Genomic DNA, 20889 nt, shown 5'->3' with positions numbered 1-20889 from the left:
GCCCTATGGGAAAATCTGCAAGGATAACAGTTCCACGTACGCAACCCGTCTTGCACGCATGGGCAGAGAGCTTCCCGTTTCTGGCCCATTGTGTTATTTGCACAACCCAAGCGAAGACCGGCATAAAACTTGGATTGATTCAATTCCAACGATCCATCACTACACTGTTTCTGACACTCTTGCTTGTGTTTTGCTTTGTATAAAGCCTAGCAGTGCTCCTGCTTGTTCTCTCCAAATTAAAGATGAGTAATAAGTAGACTTGGACAAAATGGATTCACTCGGTTGGGTGTTGCTACTTTTCCTTGCAATTCTTTCGGCAGTAGCCACCTCCGGCACCCAGGGTCGGTAACCTCACCAATGTATGTCTAGCCAAAGGTGTCGCAGTTTTGAACTACAAGATTAGTTCAACCTTAGTTCAAAACTACGGTGCTTATTACGGACTGAAGGAAGTACTATGTAGAAAACTCAGCCAGATTTAAAACATAAAAAATGGTCGATCACTACCCAAGAATTGCACTTCTTCTGCACCCACGCGCCACGGTGCCAAATCCTGCTTGCCTTGCCGGAGCTTTGCTTTTCTCTTCCTGCATGCACCAGTAAAGGATACTTCCACTTGCAGCAGCAGAGCAGTAGATGCTACCCCTAGAGTCCTAATTGCTACTCACATCACAAGTCATCGTCTAGTCTAGTGCCACTCTGCAGATATTGGCTCTGTCCACTCTGAGTCATACTCCCAACTCACCATCTAGTGCCACTGGGGGCAATAGCTTCCAAACAATATCTAGCTATTATGGACATATCTGAAGGAACCTATGGCCCCTGTCCTACGGGAAAATCTGCAAGGATCACAGTTCCACGCAACCCATCTCACGTATGGCAGAACTCGTCTCTCTCGCGTCACTGGGGGCTTTCCTTTTTTTTGGCCCATTGTGTTATTTGGATTACTGGAGCAAAGACCGGCATAAAACTTGAATTGATACAACTTGTGACAAATCCGTCACTACAATTTCTGAACTTCTTGTTTCTAATTTTCTTTGGTATTCTCTCTATAAAGCCTAACTGTACTCCTGCTTTTTTTCTCAAAAGGAAGAGAAACAACTAGTTAGAACCAAATGGCCTCAATTTGTTGGGCGCTACTACTCTTTCTTGCAATGTTTTCGGCACTAGCCACCTCCGACGCCCATGAAACTGACGATAACCTCACTCTCCGATGCCATCCGGACCAGGCTCCAAGCCTCCTCCAGCTAAAGCGATCCTTCTCCTTCTTCCGCTACCCCAGCGCCCTCGACTCATGGCAGGATGGCACTGACTGCTGTCTTTGGGAAGGTGTTGGCTGCAGCAACTCCTCTGGCTATGTCACTGCTCTAGAGCTTAGCGGCCGTGGCTTGTACAGTCAAGGCCTTGACCCTGCAATCTTCAACCTCACCCCGCTCCAACTACTCGACCTTAGCCTGAACAATTTTGGCCAGTGCAGTCTCCCGGCAACCGGGTTTGAGAGGCTCTCCTTGCTCACCCACCTCAACCTCTCCACTTCGGGCTTCCAAGGCCAGATACCTATTGGCATCGGCAAACTTGCAAACCTTATCTCCTTGGATCTTTCTGTTCTCTAATATGCCGCTTCTGATGATTCTCTTAATGGCCATGGCACCAGCATCCCTGGCGTCACTACCAGAAAAACTTGTTTTGCCGACGGCCATATCTATGCCGACGGCCCCCGTCGGCATATATGGGCATACCCCGACGGCCCAATAAAAGCCGTCGGCGTAGGAAGGCCGTCGGCGTATAACCATCTATGCCGACGGGGGCCGTCGGCATAGATAAGCCGTCGGCGTTTCTCCGAATATACCGACGGGGGCCGTCGGCATAGAGAAGGCCGTCGGCATATCGTGTGGGCCCGTCTACCTGGGCGGCGACGGCAGTTTGACGGCGTCAGGCTACGCCGGCGGGCTAACGGTGGCCGTCGGCATACCTACGCCGACGGCCTAGCCGTCGGCATAGCTACACCGACGTCATCGATCCGCCGCGCCGCCACATCATCGATCCACGTCGTTCGCCGGTCCCGTGGGGTGGCATTTCTATGCCGACGGCTAGGCCGTCGGCATAGGCCTGGCCCATGGTTTTTGCCACGTCATTGATCCCCGCCCTACGCCACGTCATAGATTTCTAATAATATTTTTATATTTTTTGTATTTTCTCTTATTATTTTTTTTCCAATACTAATTTCATTAACTTAAATGTACAGAAAACATATATCGATTGCCCCCCACACGGGCCTTCTTCCGTCGTGTCACGGAGAGGTTAGACGGGACGGGCCGGGTACCTGTGGGGGGTAGCAATGCCGCCAGGTGTTGCGGTGGGCCCTCCTACGGTTGTGGAAACGTGGTGGCAGGCGCAGGCACGCGGCTCCGGGGTGTGCCCCCTCCCCCCTCACGGGCGTCGATGCCGCCGTGCCCCGAAGGGGGGAAACGACCACGTCGGGCCGACGCAGAGGGAATCTTGGGGTGGGTTGTGTCGGGACTGTGTTGGGGGGTGTAGCTATGGCTGGGCTATGACAACAAGGTGAAAAGGTCCACCGGTCAAACTACGTCCAGCGAAAGTCAAAGGGATAGACCCGGCGGTCGTCTGTGTCAGGGTTAGACGGGACGGGGTACCTGGGGGGTAGCAATGCCGCCAGGTGTTGCGGTGGCCCTCCTACAGTTATATAAGCATGGTGGCAGGCGTAGGCACCCAGCACGCGGCTTGTATGAGGTCCCGATGCGACGCTTCAGTGGCATTACTACCCCCCTAGGGCCCCCGTCCCGCCTAACCCTGTAGCGTTTGACCACGGGATCTACCCCTTTGACTTTGCACGGACGGGCTTTGAGCAGTAGACGTATCCACCCGGTTGTGTAAGGTCAGCCCATAGGCCCACGGCAACATCTGGCCCGGATGTTGCTCCAAAGTGTTCCTATGGACTGACCTAACACAACCGGGTGGGGAGGTCCACTGGTCAAAGCCCGTCCATGCAAAGTCAAAGGGCTAGATCCCGTGGTCAAACGCTACAGGGTTAGGCGGGACGGGGGCACTGGGGGGTAGCAATGCCACCGGAGCGTCGCACCGGGCCCTCATACATGCGGGGTGGTGTGGTGGCATGTCCGAAGAGGCGGGACGCGTCTCCGGTGCGTGGCCCCCCTCACGGACGGCGATGACACGGTAGTAGATGTTCTGCGGTAACGATGCGGCGTCAATATTACTAAATACTCGGAGCGCGATAAAATCATGAGTTTTTTTGCACGACGTGGGCACATTTGCTATAGTAACAATGGTATTTTTTTCATAATTTTTGGTGATGGAGAAGTATCCGAAAAATTCCCTCTACGCGGATTGCCCTTCACGCATCTACGGCTATGGCCGGCGACCTCCGGGGGCTAGCATGCCGCCAAATCTTGCGTAGGCGGCCTCTCACAAGTCTGGAGACCATGGCGTGGCATCAGAAGCTTTATGAACACCAAGTGCAGAGGGATAGCCAGATGCAGCAGGTTTTTCAGGATATGGCGGCCGACAGGTGTCCTCAGTTCCCTCCAGCACAATGCCCTCCAGCACAACCAGTGCTGATGAGCTTTGAGGAGTTTGTGGCACAGAACGCTGGCCCCTCGCCGGTTAGTTCATCCCCAATCTATTCACCCAAAGCATGTCATGCCTTTCAACACAGTCATATATCCCGTGCATATGTCTTTTCAACATCCAGGGAACAGGTGGATCTACCGTTGGTGGTGGTCTTCGCAGCACTCCTGAGACACGGAGCCCAACCACTCCGATCCACAGAGGCGGAGGCGGAGGTGGAGGCGGTCTTGGCGGTAGCGCTGCCGCTAGCAGTGACGACCCGGGCTTTGGCGGTCTTGGCGGTGACGACCTCCGTGGTGCTCGACGTCCTGGCGCTTAAGCCTTTGGGTCACATTGTGGCGGTCTTGGTGGTGATGATACTTATATGCTTGTGATGTTTCTTATTGTTGTTTGTGAGATTCTTATATGCTTTGTGGTGATGATACTTATATGTTTATGCTTTGCGATACTTCTTATGATGTGTGATGATGAATTTGTTGTGTGATGCTGCTGGGCCAGCTGTTATGTGATGCATATATTTGTTGTGTGATGCTGTATATATTCAAATGAATTGAGCTGAAACAAAACAGAAAAAAGAAAAAAAAAACAGACAGAAACTATGCCGACGGCGCATAGAGCTGCCGTGAGCTCCCAGTGGCTGCCACGTGGCAGGTCAGCCGTCGGCATAGTTTCGAACTAAGCCGACGGCTAGGCCGTCGGCATAGGCCTGCTCCAGGAGCTCCCAGTGGCTGCCACGTGGCAGGTCTATGCCGACGGTCTAGCCGTCGGCATAGTTTCAAACTAGGCCGACAGCTAGACCGTCGGCATAGTCCCGCCCCAGGGGTGACGCCTGCTCGCCACGTGGCACGTCTATGCTGACGGCCTAGCCGTCGGCTTAGTTTGAAACTATGCCAACGGCTAGGCCGTCGGCACAGACGTGCCACGTGTCGAGCACGCGTTGGTCAACACTTGACGGCGGCCGCCGTTAGGCGATAACATTGCCGACGGCCAGGGCCGTCGGCATAGATGTACGGACACTGTCGGGATAGGTCCTATGCCGACGACCTTTCTATGCCGACGGCCTTCCTGGCTACGCCGACAGATATGTTGCCGACGGCCGTCGGCATAGACCTGTCCTGATGGCCATTCAGGGCTATGCCGACGGCCCTGGCCGTCGGCATAGGGTGCGATTCCGGTAGTGCGTTACTAGTTGGCTATGTTTGCAGGAACCCAACTTTCAGATCCTAGTTGGCAACCTCAACAATCTGAGAGAGCTCTACCTTGATGGAGTGGATATGTCTACCAGCGCAGATGATTGGTGCGATGCATTTGCTAATTCTCTTCCGAATCTCCGAGTTCTTAGCTTGAGATATTGTAATCTTGTTGGTCCTATTTGCCCGTCCCTGTCGACCCTGCACTCCCTAGCTGTGATCAGTCTCCAAGACCAAGATAACTTTGATACGTCTGCCACTCCTCCTCGGGAGATGCTCATGGATTTTGGCAATTTAAACTTTCTTCAACTAGCTTTGACAAATCTCCGATGCTGGTTCCCTAATAGAATCTTCCTATAAAAGTTGAAAGCGAGCGTCCTTGATTTGTTTGGGACATCTCTGTTTATGTGCCAAATTTGTCATGTAAAGTGATCTTTAATAGAAGAAAAGCGAGCTATGAGCAATGGAAGCAGTAAACAGGTGCAACTCGCAACTAAATCATCTAAGAGAGTAGTTTTCCTGCACCCCAGCTCGGTGCACCCACACAAGAAAATATATCAAAAAATTTCAAAAGGTTCTGAAATGTAGGAATGATCATCAACAAATATTATGGGCACTTACAAAATTTTGGGGGTCAAATAACATTGGAGGAGCTATGTACAAAAAAGACAAAATCACTGAAAATTAGTCAAAATGTAAGTGCACTATTTGACTGGATTTTGTATATATTTTTTTGTCTTTTTTGTACAGAACTCGTCGAATGTTATTTGACCACCAAACTTTGTTAGCGCCCATAACATTTGTTAATGATTATCCCCACAAAGTTTCAGAATTTTTTGAAATGTTTTGCTATGTTTTCTTGCATGGTGCACCGTGGTACAACCACTACTTTTCGTAAAAATGTCACATCGCTACCCAAGAACTGCACTTCTTCTGCATACCACGCGCCACGCGGCACGTAAATGGTGTCAAGTCTTGCTTGCCTTGCCGGAGCTTGGCCTTTCTTGCTGCGTGCATCAGCCAAGGGTACGTCTACTTGCAGAAGCAGAGCACTACATGCTGCTCCTGGAGTCCTAGCTGCAACTCACAAGTCATCGTCTAGTCTAGTGCCACTGGGACAGTAGCTTCCAAACAACATCTAGCTATTATGGACATATCTGAAGGAACCTATGGCCCCTGCCCTACGGGAAAATCTGCAAGGATCACAGTTCCACGCAACCCGTCTCACACGTATGGTGGAAGTCCACCGGGGGCTTTCCTTTTTTTGGCCCATTGTGTTATTTGGATTACTTGAGCGAAGACCGGCATAAAACTTGAATTGGTACAACTTGTGACAGATCCGTCACTAAAATTTCTGAACCTCTTGTTTCTAATTTTCTTTGGTATTCCCTCTATAAAGCCTAACTGTACTCCTGCTTGTTTTCTCAAAAGGAAGACAAACAACTAGTTAGAACCAAATGGCTTCAATTTGTTGGGCGCTACTACTCTTTCTTGCAATGTTTTCGGCACTAGCCACCTCCCACACCCATGGTGACGATAACCCCACTCTCCGATGCCATCCAGACCAGGGTGCAAGCCTCCTCCAGCTAAAGCGATCCTTTTCCTTCTTCCGCTACCCCAGCGCCCTCGACTCATGGCACGATGGCACTGATTGCTGTCTTTGGGAAGGTGTTGGCTGCAACAACTCCTCTGGCTATGTCACTGCTCTAGAGCTTAGCGGCCGTGGCTTGTACAGTCAAGGCCTTGACCCTGCAATCTTCAACCTCACCTCGCTCCAACTACTCGACCTTAGCCTGAACAATTTTGGCCAGTGCAATCTCCCGGCAACCGGGTTTGAGAGGCTCTCCTTGCTCACCCACCTCAACCTCTCCACTTCGGGCTTCCAAGGCCAGATACCTATTGGCGTCGGCAAACTTGCCAACCTTATATCCTTGGATCTTTCTGTTCTCTACTATGCCGCTTCTGATGATTCTCTTAATGGCCATGGCACCAGCATACCTGGCGTTACTAGTTGGCTATGTTTGCAGGAACCCAACTTTCAGATCCTAGTTGGCAACCTCAACAATCTGAGAGAGCTCTACCTCGATGGAGTGGATATGTCTACCAGCGCAGATGATTGGTGCGATGCATTTGCTAATTCTCTTCCGAATCTCCGAGTTCTTAGCTTGAGATATTGTAATCTTGTTGGTCCTATTTGCCCGTCCCTGTCGACCCTGAACTCCCTAGCTGTGATCAGTCTCCAAGATAACTTTGATACGTCCACCACTCCTCCTCGGGAGATGCTCATGGATTCTCACAATTTAAGTTTTCTTCAGCTTGCTTGGACAAATATCCAACGCGGGTTCCCTAGTAGAATCATCCAATACAAAAACTAAGGTCCTTCATTTGTTTGGGACATGGTCTCTCAGGTTATGTGCCAATATTTTCCATCTAATTAAAGGGAACTGCATGTTTTCCTGGAAGGGTTCTATCCCTGAGGTACTGAGATGTAATACGACTTCTACATATATATTACTTTTACTTCTGAAGTTAACATTTGTTCCGTATTGTAGAACGCATATATGCAGTTCTATCATGTCTGCCTTACGACGACTTATCTGTAGTATATGATGTTGTTTGGCCTAGATGGCTGGATGTACTAGCTCTGGAACATAAGCATGATGATGTAATTCGTTAATTGTTTCAGGTGCTATTGCGACATGAATGCAATAAGTCATATTGCAGAGTTTTTATTCCTCTGTCCTTCATATCGTTGCAAAAATGAAACCAGCATAGCTGATGCAGAGTTGTGAATTATGAGCTTGCCGGAAGGCTGACAAACCTGAATGCTGTACGGCGGGCACACAGGCAGTGCGTCCTGGGGCAAAAGCCTGTGATCCAACTGCCCCGGCTTGCTGCTGCTCTCGAGTGGAAGCGAACTGCTGGCTGGAAGATGGTGTGGATGATTAACAGTTGCGCAATCTCTCTGCCTTGCGCTGACAGCCGTGTCAGCCCAGCGATGGAAATTGCGACATGAGGGAGAAACATGAATCCACATTTGCCTGCCGAAGACGAAGCGCTCAGAGACGATGATCGTTGCTGGTATCCAGCATGGGCTCCGTGATAACCACCTCTTTGTTTCGGATGGGTCATGCGTGTCATGTGTAGGAAGGAACTAGGAACTAGGAACCAGTGGACAACTTGTGTGGGAGATGGGTGTTCAGTTCCATTTATTACATTGGAGGTCTGCGGAATTTATGAAACCTGAACCTTCCCTAATTGCTGCGATAGCCCTTAGCTGTATAGCAGCATCTAAATTTGCCTGAAGTAAAATGCTGATAAATCATGTGAGTAGTGCATTTCTTTGTTTTGCTGCCAGCTCCGCGTCTTGAGCTGGTGCTCATGATGAGTTTTCTCTACCTGCAGATTAGCAGGGACTAGTTGTTTAATGCCGCTCTTCGCACAACAGAAGTCAGAGGGGAAGTTTCTGCTCTTTTTGGAACAAATAATCCAAAGAGGTCTCAGCTTTCTTCATTTTCATGCAGTTCTTTTAAATCAACTTATATGATGTTGATTTGCAGTGTTTCGAACATCCAGCAGCGGAAAAACGTGCTCCCGTCTTGTTTATTTTCTCAGTCCAGGTGTATATGAAGTATGTACTCTTATTATACTTGCATGTTCTTGACTGTTCCTTGAAAATTTTCACTGTCATGAAATGAGATTCCAAACAAGCAGATGCCTGTTTCTTTGTACCTGTAAATAATGCTTATACGATATTGGGAGCATATTGTATCGGATAATATATTATTTTTTTCAAAAATAAAAACTCCTATTTTTCTGGGACATTTGTATGTTGAAAATACAATTTTAATATCCAGCGGCACTTTCCCCCCTATTTTTCTTTTTAGGATCCAATTTTCCAATAATTTTAAACAGAAATATATCATAAGTCAAATGGGCTTCTGGGCTGGTCCAACTGCGCGCAGTTTGCCGAGACAAGGCCAGGCTGAGAGTGCGCCCTCGGCCTCCCTCGGGGCTTCTGCTTCCCCAATCGATGGTGCCGTGCCGTCGTGTGTCTAAGAGCATCTCCAGCCGTTGGCCCCTCAGGGGTGCCTAAAATCGCCGTCTGGGGATGAGCCGGCGCAAAAAATGGGTCTGGGGCGAGTTGGTTCCCAGCCGCCGGCCCCAGGGCCACCCCCAGACACGATTAAATAAAAAAAAGTATAGCAAATTTCGGCACAGTTCGGCGAAGTTCGGCTAAACACGACAAATTTCGGCTAACTTGGACATGTATTTGGACAGAGTTCGCTGATTTTCATTACATAGCAAATATATAATAAACTAATCTAAAAGAAACTTGCTGAACACCGAGTAGTCGCCGTCGTCGCCGCCATCCTCGTCGGCGGCCTTGTCCTCCTTGACGCGGGCGCCCCTGCTGGACCCGGCGTCGCCATGGCGGACTGGTGGCGGCGGCGCGTCGTCGTCGTCGATGACGATGACGACTCCTTCGTCACGGCCCCGGCGGCGCTCCGCGAAACGCTGCAGGGCGGCGCACTGGCGCTCCATCGCCATCTTGAGGGAGTCCCGGCGTGCCCATTCAAGGGCCGCGTCGTCGTCGCGCTCGACCTCGCCGTGCTCCGTCTTCACGGCGGCGAGCCCCGGCTTTACCTTCACCGGCGCGAGCCCCGGCTCTGCCTTCACCGGCGCGAGCCCCGGCTCCGTCTTTGGCTTGACGAAGCGCAAAGGAGGAGCCGACGAGGAGGCGCGCCGGCCGCCCTCGTTGATGACGATGCTGGCGCTGCGAGTGCGCCGGCCGAGCGGCGACTCCGCCGCGGGTTCGGCCTTGACGCCGAGCAGCGCCGGAGTGTCAGAGGAGTGCAAGGAAGAGCGCGAGGAGGAGGAACAGAGGAGGAGCCGAACCTCCTTGGCGCCCATGGCCCGTCGCGTCGGTGGTGCGCCTGGGTGGCCGCCCTCGCCGGGGGCTACGCCAACGGCGGGTCGTTGCCACCTTCGAGGTGCGTCAGCACGCCCTCGAGTGTACGTCCGGGGACGCCCCACCACAGGCGGCGCCCCTCGCTGTTCTTCATGCCGGCGACCACTGCTGCGCCGTTGGTGGACGCCAATCGCTGCTGCTGACGGCGCTCGAAGTACGCCCCCCAAGCCGCATGGTTGTCGGCGGCGTACTGGGGGAGGGAGAGTTGGGCGTCGGTGAAGGAGGCGCGCACGACGTCGACCTCCTCGGCGAAGTACCCGGGTTTGGCCACGGCTTCGGGCGGCGGGGGAATGGGCACTCTCCCGTTGCTGAGCTTCCAGCCCGTCGGCCCGGCGCGCATGTCCGGCGGTGCCGGGATGTTCGACTGGAACAGGAGACAAGACTCCTGTTCACGGACACTAGTAGAAAACAGGGCTATGGTCCAGGCCGGCTTAGCCCATTAGTCCCGGTTCAGTCTAGAACCGGGACTAATGTGAGCATTGGTCCCGGTTCGTGCGGCTAAGGCATTAGTCCCGGTTCATCTAGACCTTTTGGTCCCGGTTGGTGGGATGAACCGGGACCAATGTGCCTCGCTCCTGGCCCACAACCATTGGTCCCGGTTCGAGCCACAAACCGGGACTAAAGATTAGACCTTTAGTCCCGGTTTGAGGCACGAATCGGGACTAATGGGGATGAGACCTTTAGTCCCGGTTCGTGCCACGAACCGGTACTAAAGGTCCCATTTTCAAATTCTACCCCCCCTGGACCGCCTTTTCAGTTTTAAAAAAAATAAAAGAAAATGATGGAAATGTCAAAAAAATAAAATAAAATAAGTTCCACATGTGATATGTGGTCTAGTTGTTGGGAAAATTTACAAATATGAATTTCGACTTTATTTACAAAATCTCTCTGGAATTTGTAAAATGAGCATAACTTTTGCATACGAACTCGGATGAAAAAGTTTTTTATATGAAAAATCATCTACTCGAAAAGTTACATCCGATGGAGACCGCCTACGGCCTGTTTGCAAATTTGTAGAATCCTCAAATTCCAAAAGGAAAAAAAGTTATGCTCAAATTTCAGTTTTTTTAAATTTTTAGTAAATCTGGTCAAACTATGGTCAAACTACTTATTCAAGAAGTATTAGTGTTACTAAATAATTATTCAAGAATATTAGTGTTATTAAATAATTATTTCACCTTTTTTGAATTTTGGTCAAATCTGGTCAAACTATGGTCAAACTGTGGTCAAACAATGGTCAAACTACTTATTCAAAAATATTAGTGTTACTAAATAATTATTGTTTTTTAGAACAATAGTTTTAAACTCAAACAGTGAAATATGTGACTTCATGCTCAAGCTAAATTCCTGAGGGTTAATAGGATTGACATCTTACTATTGTCAGGAAAACAACAAGTGCAGACTTGGAAACGAGGGAGAATAGAACCCGGAAGTTAAGCGTGCTCAGGCTGGAGTAGTAAGAGGATGGGTGACCGTTCGGGAGGTGAGATGATTTGGAATGATGAGGGGTGATTAGAGATTAAATTAAGCAGTGAAGAGGGCTGATTAGAGATTAGAGGTTAAAATAATTCAGAAATTTGAAAACAAAAAAAATTCAAAAAAAATTCAAAAAAAAATTTAAAAAAAATCAGGAAATTTCCTTTAGTACCGGTTGGTGTTACCAACCGGGACTAAAGGTGGACCGGCCACGTGGAGGGCCTTTAGTCCCGGTTCTGGATTGAACCGGGACTAAAGGGTCAGGGTACTTACGAACCGGGACTAAAAGCCCTTTTTCTACCAGTGGGAGCGAGCGGCGGCCGAAGCCGTTGGCCGCCACCTCATCTCCGGGGAAACGCTCGGCCATTGGGAGGGGAGGGAGAGCGAGGGCTGGACGGCGGCGCTCGGGAGAGGGGGGCTCGGCGGCGACTCTCGGGAGAGGCAGAGCTCGACGGCTAGGGTGGCTAGGGCTAGGGTTGGTGTGGCCAGAGGCGAGGGAACCAGCCGGCTTTATATAGCCGCGCCCCGCCCGTGTGTACGCGTGCGAGGGAGGGGAGACATCGGTGCCGTCCCGTGACGCGCCGCCCGTGAGGAATCAATGGTAAGGCTGACCGGCGGCAGCCTTGCCATTGATTCCCCACGGGAAACCGAGGCGTGGGGGGGGGGAGACGACACGCGATGTCGCTGACACGGCGGGCCCACGGCTCTTTCGTGCCAAAACCGCTTTGCACGGGCGTCCCGGAGCGCCTCCCAGCGCGTCGGGTTCGGCCTGGATCCGCCGGCGCTAATTTCGACCTAGGTCAGCAAAAATCGGGCTTCTGAGAGCGTAACTGTGCCGATTTTTTAGCGCCGGCACAAAAAATTCGCCTGAGGAGTCTTTTTGGGGGCACGGGTGAACATTCTCTAACCCTCCTCGCGGTGGCGCGGCGCCGGCACCGGCCACTGCGCATCCTTCGCTACCATGATATACCGTCGCCGCCGGCCGGCCGGTCAGGCGGTCCGTGGTTCTGTCTTAGTACGGGGACCACCAAGCTCGTCCTGGTGCGGGGACAAAATCTTTCGCTTCAGGCGCGTGCTATGTGAGTTGATTCGCCACCAACAGGTCGCCATCTTGGCTGATTTTGTTGGAAAATTAGGGGCTCGGCTGGCTCTTCACGTGCTGCTTCCTCGCCATCAGGTTCAGACTGTTTGCTACTCCCTCCGTGTTCTAATCTTTTTGTGAATTAAATGTATATAGACACGTTTTAGTGTATTTGTTTATTCATTTCACTCTGTGTGTATTTTCTATTGAAATATCCAAAGCATCTTATATTTGTGAAATGCTACTATATGGTTCAGCCTGTGTGCTACTTTAATCGTCCTAGCTTTTTAATTCCGACGTCTCAAGTGGATAATATTTTCCTAATTCAATCTTTTGTTGTTGCTTGGTGCACGCCTATTTGACTCGGCAGCAAAGAACAAATATAAAATTCACTAGTGTGATGTTATCTGATTGTGTTGTGTCCACTGACTTTACCTGAAGAAAAATAAATCACATCAATTATGTAGAAGCGAATCCACTCATCACAGGAATTGTGACTTCCTGACCATTTGTTTCTGTTTTGCCATACGCGTGTTCTCTATAAAGCAAGGCAGCCCTCCTGCCTTTCCAGGTCAAGAAGAAAAAGAAACAAGTGTGATTCTGTGTTTAGAGTTTTAGACTCCAGAGTGCAGACCAATGGCTTCTATATGGCAGGCAAAACTGCTCTTTCTTGCATTGCTCCTCGCATTCGCCACCACCTCCTACGCCCATGGTGGTGGTAGCCTCGAGCTCCGATGCCATCCAGACCAGGCTGCACCGCTCCTCGAGCTAAAGAAATCCTTCTTCTTCGATGAAGCCGCTACCAGCCTTTCATCCTGGAAAGAAGGTACGGACTGTTGTCGCTGGGAGGGTGTTGGCTGTGGTGGCTCCTCTGGTCGGGTCACGGCACTCAGTCTCAGCCGCTTGGGCTTGAGGAGCAATGGCCTTAACCCTGTGATCTGCAATCTCACCTGCCTAAAGTTTCTCGATCTTAGCATGACTGACTTTTCTGAATATAACATGTCAGCTGTTGGGCTCGAGAGGCTTACTTTTCTTACCCACCTCAACCTCTCCAATTCGAATCTTGAGGGTGAAATACCTGCTGGCATCGGCAAGCTTAAGAATCTTGTCTCCTTGGATCTTTCTAGTGAAGATCCTAGTGACGACGAATCTGATATTCATGTTGTTAGCCTACCTAACTCACTGTGGATATCTGATTTTCAAGCCCTAGTGGGGAACCTCAGCAATTTAAGAGAGCTCCGCCTAGACGGTGTGGATATGTCTACTAGCGGAGAGCACTGGTGTAACACTCTAGCTAAATCTGTTCCTCGTCTTCAGGTTGTTAGTTTGGAGCAGTGTTCTCTAAGCGGTTCGATCCACCAATCCCTTTCAAACCTCACCTCTCTAACTGTGATCAATCTCCAAGAAGACAGTAATATCTTTCCTGGTCCATTTCCGGAGTTTTTCATGGATTTCGTCCATTTAAGTGTACTTCGACTTGCTAATATTAATCTCGAGGGGTGGTTGCCTCCTAGGATCTTCCAATCGAAAAAGCTAAGTGTCCTTGATTTGTCCGGGAATATGTATCTTTCAGGGAGTTTGCCAAAATTTCCGAATGCAAGTTCTTTACGGACTTTGAGACTAGATGATACCAACTTGTCCTTTTCTAAAACTAGCTCTTCTGGTGGTTTCTTGTCATTGCAAGAGTTGGCTATTGATGTGAGATTTATTTCCATGGAGTTTCTCTCTTCATTCAAGATGCTTGTGTCTTTGAGTCAATTGTGGCTCGGTCCGGGGCTCTTCACAAGGCACCAAGAATCAATCTTTTCATGGATTGGAGACATGAAGAAGTTGTCAGTCTTGGAACTGTCTGAATGCGACTTCTCTGCCACAAAGCCGTCTCCATTAGCAACTTCAACAGCTTGAGAAGCTTGAGAATTTATGGCTGCAACCTCAGTAGGCCGATACTATCTGCAGTCGGTAATCTCGTCGACCTACAAAGCTTGTATATGTCCTCGTGTGTACTAAATGCCCCAATCCCATCTTCTATTGGCAATCTCACAAATTTAAATAGACTAGATATATCTGATTGTGGATTTCTAGGGCGAATGCCATCTTCAATTGGTAATCTTGTGAATTTGAGAAGCCTGAGTTTACATTCTTCTTATTTTTCTGGGAAAATTCCATCTACAATTGGCAATCTCACAAATTTAAGAAGACTGGATATCAGTGATTGTGGATTTATTGGGCCATTGCCAACTGCAATAGGCAATCTCGCGGATTTGAGAAGCCTGACTATTTATTCTTCTGGATTTTCTGGGCCAATACCATGTACAATTGGCTTTCTTACAAACTTGGAAAGCTTGAGATTCTTCAACTCAAAATTTACTGGGACAATACCCTACACAATTGGCAATCTAAGTAGCTTGCAGAGCATGGATTTCACCCTCTGCAAGCTTTCTGGGCCAATACCACATGAAGTTGGGAAACTTAAGGAATTGACAGCACTAGCGCTTGGAGTAAACACTTTTTCTAGGGGAATACCTTATTCAATTGGTAATTTGACCAGTCTGCTTTCTTTGGATCTCTCTACAAATTATCTCACTGGTAAGTTAATAAAATTGTTGTTTTTATTGTACTATGCAGTCTAATCTAATCAATTATTGGTATATTTACTCACTCGATCTAGTTAAAAGGTTGTTATTCTGAGAATCAAGCCACAACTCGGGATGGTTGTCTATGCATGTGAGGCAGCAGCCTGCCAAGTTCGACCTTGTGTGGTCGCGGCCCTTCGCATCAACAACCTTATTTTCTTTTCTTTTTTGGGGAGAGTCACCCTTTGTTTCTTAGGATAGCATCTAGGACGCGTCTTCCTGCTCTAGCCATCATATTTTCCTTAGAAGTTTTGTTGGTTCTGACTCCAAAGATATACCTAATGGTTACATTATGAAGTGTAAAAACAAGATAGCATTATGAAAAAAGTCAACTCAATGCCAAACAGATGCGAAGTGTGGATTCTGAAAAAAAAAAATGTCGTTTAGCTATATTCTAAGAGTTAATACACAATTTCATCCCTAGCTACAATTAGCGTCACAATTCAGGCTGGCCCGCTCGTGGCCCGTTCGGTCTTGGCCCGCTCGGTCCTGGCTCGCTACATAAAATGGCCGGTCCGGTCTGCCATATCAGGCCCGAAAAAATCTCGGTCCGGTCCGGTCTTTAACCGGTCCAACCGAGCGGACCGAGAAAACATAGTCATCGCTGTTGCCCTTCCACGTCGTCGCGGCCACCGGCAGAACTGGGCTGAACCACCGTGTCCCTGAGCTTGCCCACACCTTCCTTCCTCTCCTCCCCGTGCCCCGTGGCCTCTTGCCGTCGCTCGCCGTTGCTGCCGTGCGTGCACCGCCGCCGTTCGCGAGTTCTAGACCATGCCGTCGACCCCAATCGTCGGACCAATTCATACCATGGCGGCGGATTTCAGTGCCATGGCACGGCAAATACTATTTTTTGGACTGTTTCAGTGCCAGGCCGTGATTTTCGGATCGCTGGAAGCCGTTTCAGCACAATACGCACGCAGAGGAATGCTCCTCCGTAATTTTCTCATCCAACGAATGAGGCAAGTGCTTTTTTGGAAGGAGCTATATTTAATACCGGACGCTTCCTATAATCACGCGCCATCCACAGTGCCGTTTCTTTTGCAGTTTTTTTCAGTCGAACAGAAAACAAGTACGAGAGAAACAAGGTTGGTTCCAAAAATTATGGCACCATCTGACGATTATCTACACGTCCGATTTGAGCCGCTAATCACGGCAAGGCCCGCGCACTGCAAATCGTGGGTTCATGCACGCGCTATATTACTTGCATGCAACACAAAACTGGTAATGTGTCCACGTTCATGCGTAACAGCCGCGCCGCCCGCGCACGTCGCCCACCTCGAGCGGCACTCGTGATGTTTTCCACCTCGCCAGAGCACTCCTGCACGTCGCCTACCTCGCCGCTGCTCCCGCGCACCTCGTTACTGATGGTGGTTGTCCGGTCCGCTCGGGCTGGCCCGGGCTTTGCCTCTACCGGTCCGGTCCCAAGAAACAGGACCGCAAGACTGGTCGGTCCGGTCCGGTCCGGACCGCCGCCGGCCGGTCCAAACGGTGGCTCGGTTAGGGACCGGACCGGACCGGACAGTCCAGTCACTGAAATGTCGAACTAATTAGGTACCATCTCTTGACTTTGTGCTATTCTTGGGTCTTATTTTGCAACCCGATAGAGTATTTGGACTGGGCTCAGGCTTCCATTTTCCTGATTTTCCTGAAACACAGCGTTTGACCCGGGCTTTGGGCTGCTTTTTGGGCCGAGCTCGGGCTTGAGAAAAGAGCTATTTTGGTGTTTCAAGTCGGACTCCGGCTTGTAGTTTCAGGATCAGGCTTTTGCAAGCCCAGCCCGAAATCCGGCCAGACCCGACATATGACCAGGTTTACACATCTCCTACCACTGCATCGCCCTGCGATAGCGCGCGTGGATCTCCCCTTTGTGATTTTGTGTCCAGCCTACTAGCTTTGTCCGCTCTAGTTTGGCTACTTTGTGACGCCTTTATATATTACTTCGGGGTTACACATATTCAATAAATTAACACTCTACATATACCAAATCTAGCTGTAGCCCTATACACATTTTCGATATCAAATCGAGCATTCTCCTACCAGGAAACAAAGAAAGCCACCCAATGGAGTGATGTTGTTGGGTGAACTTTTTTAAGATCATGGTACTGATGTGGGGCTTGATGGTGAGTAGTTTGAACTACTATGAATCATATAATATGCGATGCCCTGGGGCTTTCTAGAGGCAAGGCCCAGTGTCATATTCGGAATGGATCTAGGAGATATGGAAACTAGGTGTGATCCGGAGTCCTCCCTGGTAAGGAAACCACCCCTATGGCAGTGGCTGGACGGGAGTGGGAGTTCTACTCAGGGATACACATGCAGAAACTAGGAATTATTCAACGACTAACCATGAACCCCTACGAAAATAATATCTTCGTAGGAGACAGGCAAGCCTCTACCAAAGATTGGCATATATCACCTAGATCTCGATGAATTTTAGATCCCTTCTAGTCTCGACGAGTTTAACCCCATTATGATCCTATTATATCAATATAAACCACAATTGGAGTAGTTTATTTATCCATAAGGAGACCCGAACCTATAGTTCTTTGTCTCCTTCGCTTTTGATGTCTACTTCCTCTGTTTCTAAATATAAGTCTTTTAAGACATTTCCGTAGAGACTACATACGGATGTATGTAGACATATTTTAGAGTGTAGATTCACTCATTTTGCTCCGTGTGTAGTTCATATTAGAATCTCTAAAAGAACTTATATTTAGGGACAGAGGGAGTATTTGACAAAGTTCTTCGGCAACGACTCAACAATCCCCTTTCTTTTTTATTCAAATACTTTATGGTTGTCAGATCAGTGGTTTATCAACTGGTGACAACAAGGATTGGCCACATCGATGGTCAAATGTTGTTTAGTTTGTACTCATAGAAGTTTATAAATTCTGGTTCACCTAGCTACAATTATGAAGATCAGTCCATTGTGGTTTATTCAGATACAAGATATATCATTACAATTTGTTTAGATACACTTACGATGATTTTTCATATACGATTTGTTTAGGAATGCTTAAAACTGGTTGTCAGATCTTTAGCTACACTTATGTAGATGAATTATTTGTGACATGTTTAGGCAGTGGTGGTCTATTCAAAAATTTAATTCACTTAATTTCCTCAATCTCAATCTGGATCCACGCAACAAAAATGATTATACTAGGGAAATCGGAATGTCCCCCAAAATGGGAGGGGCATTGCCGAATCTAACTGGTGGAGTTTTATTATGTATGATTATGCAGATATATCGGTTGTGATTTGTCTAGGTATATTGACGATGATATATAGGCTCTGATATGTGTAGTTACACTGGTACAGTATAATTATATGGAGATCTATCAGTTGTGATTCATACATAGAAAGGGTTCACAAGAATACAAGATCATTGACAGGATGTTTCAATTTCTATGTAGTAGACTAACTAGCCAAGTTAAAAGGGCTCTTTGTATTTTCTCCAAGCTACTTTAAGCAGAGGCTGCTAGCTCCTGTATACCAAATGGAGTGCCCTCCTTGTATTTTTTTAAGTTACTAGAAAAGTCTATTTCGCTAGAATTTTCAGACACGTCTCCAAACTCGGGCAGGAGATGGAAGGAATACATCTATAATATTTAACCATATTTGTAGGGCAAATTCCAGCATCTCTCTTCAATGTTCCATTACAATACCTGGATCTGTCTGGGAATCAACTTTTTGGCCCTATAAAAGAGTTCAATGTGGTATCTTCAGACTTGGAGTATTTGAGTCTAGAAAGAAATAAATTGAATGGAAAAATTCCTAGGTCATTCTTTGACCTCACAAACTTGGTCTCTATGTTTGTTGGTTGGAACAACTTGGTAGGTAAGGTGGAACTTACCTCATTTCAAAGGTTGACGAAGCTACATGATTTGAGACTTTCACACAACAAGTTGTCTATCGTGGATGGAGAAGGAAATAATAACTCATCATCAAGCTATCTCTCCAGACTTTCTTTGTTAGGGCTTGCGTCTTGCAAAATAACCAAATTTCCGAGTATTTTGACACGTCTCGGTGATGTTGGTGATTTAGACCTGTCATGCAACAAACTCAATGGGGATATACCAAATTGGATATGGAGCAAAAGTTTTTACAGTTTAAATCTTTCACACAACATGTTCACTGGCATGCAACTAAATTCAACCGTTCTCCCATTAAGTATTCCAATGCATGCGCTTGATCTTAGTTCCAATGGTCTCCAGGGTCAGATCCCTATGCCATACTCATCAGCAGTGTTTTGGATTATTCAGATAATAATTTCTCTTCTGTTCTTCCAAACTTCACTTTATATCTTGGAACTACCACGTATCTCAGGATGTCCAACAATAGTATAAATGGACATATACCGCAATCAGTTTGCAATTTCAGATTGGATTTCCTTGACTTATCCTACAACAACTTTAGTGGGGGGCTTCCCTCTTGTTTGATAGAATATGCTTCATTAACGGTATTAAATTTGAGAGAGAATCACTTTGAAGGGACATTGCCATCTGATATTACAAGTGAATGTACTTTCCGGACAGTAGATTTGCATGGTAACAAGATTGAAGGGCAGCTTCCAAGGACACTTTCTAACTGCAAGGAATTGGAGGTTTTTGATATAGGGAACAATCTAATAGTTGATACTTTCCCATCTTGGCTAGGGGAGCTTCCCAATCTTTACGTTCTTATCACCAATCCAAAGATTACTTCTCTAGCTTGCAAATTATTGATCTTGCGTCGAATAACTTCTCTGGCACTTTGAATACTGAATGGTTTGGGCAGTTAAAATCAATGATGGCCAAGTTAAATAGTACAGGACCTACTGTCCTTGCTCAAAACATATCAACCGGTCCCGGGGGACTATATCAAGATTCTACTAAGATCACATACAAGGGGTCCTCTGTGACGTTTGAAAAGATCCTGACAACCTTAACAGCAATTGACTTTTCAAATAACAAACTGGAAGGTACAATTCCTGAATCAGTTGGATGGCTTGTTTCACTGCATGTACTGAACATGTCACACAATGCCTTCACTGGGAAAATTCCATCCCAGCTTGGTGGCATGACTGATCTGGAGTCAATGGACCTTTCTTGCAACCAACTCTCAGGGAATATTCCACAAGAACTTGCAAATCTCACCTTTCTCGGCACGCTGAACTGGTCTGACAACCAATTGGTGGGGAAGATACCACAATCACGTCAATTCTCGACATTTGATAATAGTTCGTTCAAAGGCAATTTGCGTCTGTGTGGACCTCCGTTGTCCAACCCCTGTGTCGTTTCACCTGCTCCTCCAAGTTTAGTGCAGGTGGAGGATTTGTCTCATGTTGATGTCATCTTGTTTCTCTTTGTCGGGCTGGGCTACGGTGTTGGATTTGCAGCTGCCATTCTGATGAGATGGGGTCGAATTGGTGAATGGCTTGTTAAATCAGCAAGAGCTTTGAGGACTTGATCTGAATGCCGGAGACTGTTTCCAGGTGCAAGCATGCTGTCCTGGGACAGAGCTTACCCATCTGCTGCAGTCGTTGCTTCCGAGTATTGTAAGTATAGGCTTGTTATATAGTATTTTTTGTGCTATGTTTTCATGTATTAAACCCCTGCTACACTTTACCTCCTGTGGTGTATACTACACAATATTGCTTGGGTTAGATGGCTAGATAGTTGGAGATCTATCTCCTGTATCTGTTTGTTGTTATCTCCAGTTTTGAGTATGATTATGTACGGTTTAACCTGGAGTTCAATCTTGTAACCATTATGTTATCATGTTTCGATGTAAATAAACTCCACGCGGCCTGACATGGGTTATACGCTTCACCAAAACTTCTAATTCTCTCGTAAAGTTGTACTATCTTCTTGTGACAAAGTATCATGTCTGGAAGATAACTATGTTCCTGTAATTCAGTGGCAGATGAATCTGATCATCATATTGCAGAATTAG

General features: G+C 47.8%; 3 pseudogenes; all 3 read left to right on the top strand.

Annotated features, from left to right (window-relative positions):
* The first annotated feature begins 1097 nt into the window (after window positions 1-1097).
* On the top strand, window positions 1098-1986 carry LOC147977942 (receptor-like protein 6; annotated as a pseudogene).
* Window positions 1987-6203: 4217 nt separating this feature from the next.
* Window positions 6204-7321, top strand: LOC147977941 (receptor-like protein 6; annotated as a pseudogene).
* A 5592-nt stretch (window positions 7322-12913) lies between these two features.
* On the top strand, window positions 12914-20758 carry LOC147977940 (uncharacterized; annotated as a pseudogene).
* The last annotated feature ends 131 nt before the right edge of the window (window positions 20759-20889 follow it).

The sequence above is a fragment of the Triticum urartu genome, chromosome 3A (assembly GCF_056163025.1).
Source record: "Triticum urartu cultivar PI428250 chromosome 3A, HENAU_Tu73, whole genome shotgun sequence".
NCBI classification, from domain to species: Eukaryota; Viridiplantae; Streptophyta; class Magnoliopsida; order Poales; family Poaceae; genus Triticum; species Triticum urartu.
This window is presented reverse-complemented; position numbering and strand designations above follow the sequence as displayed.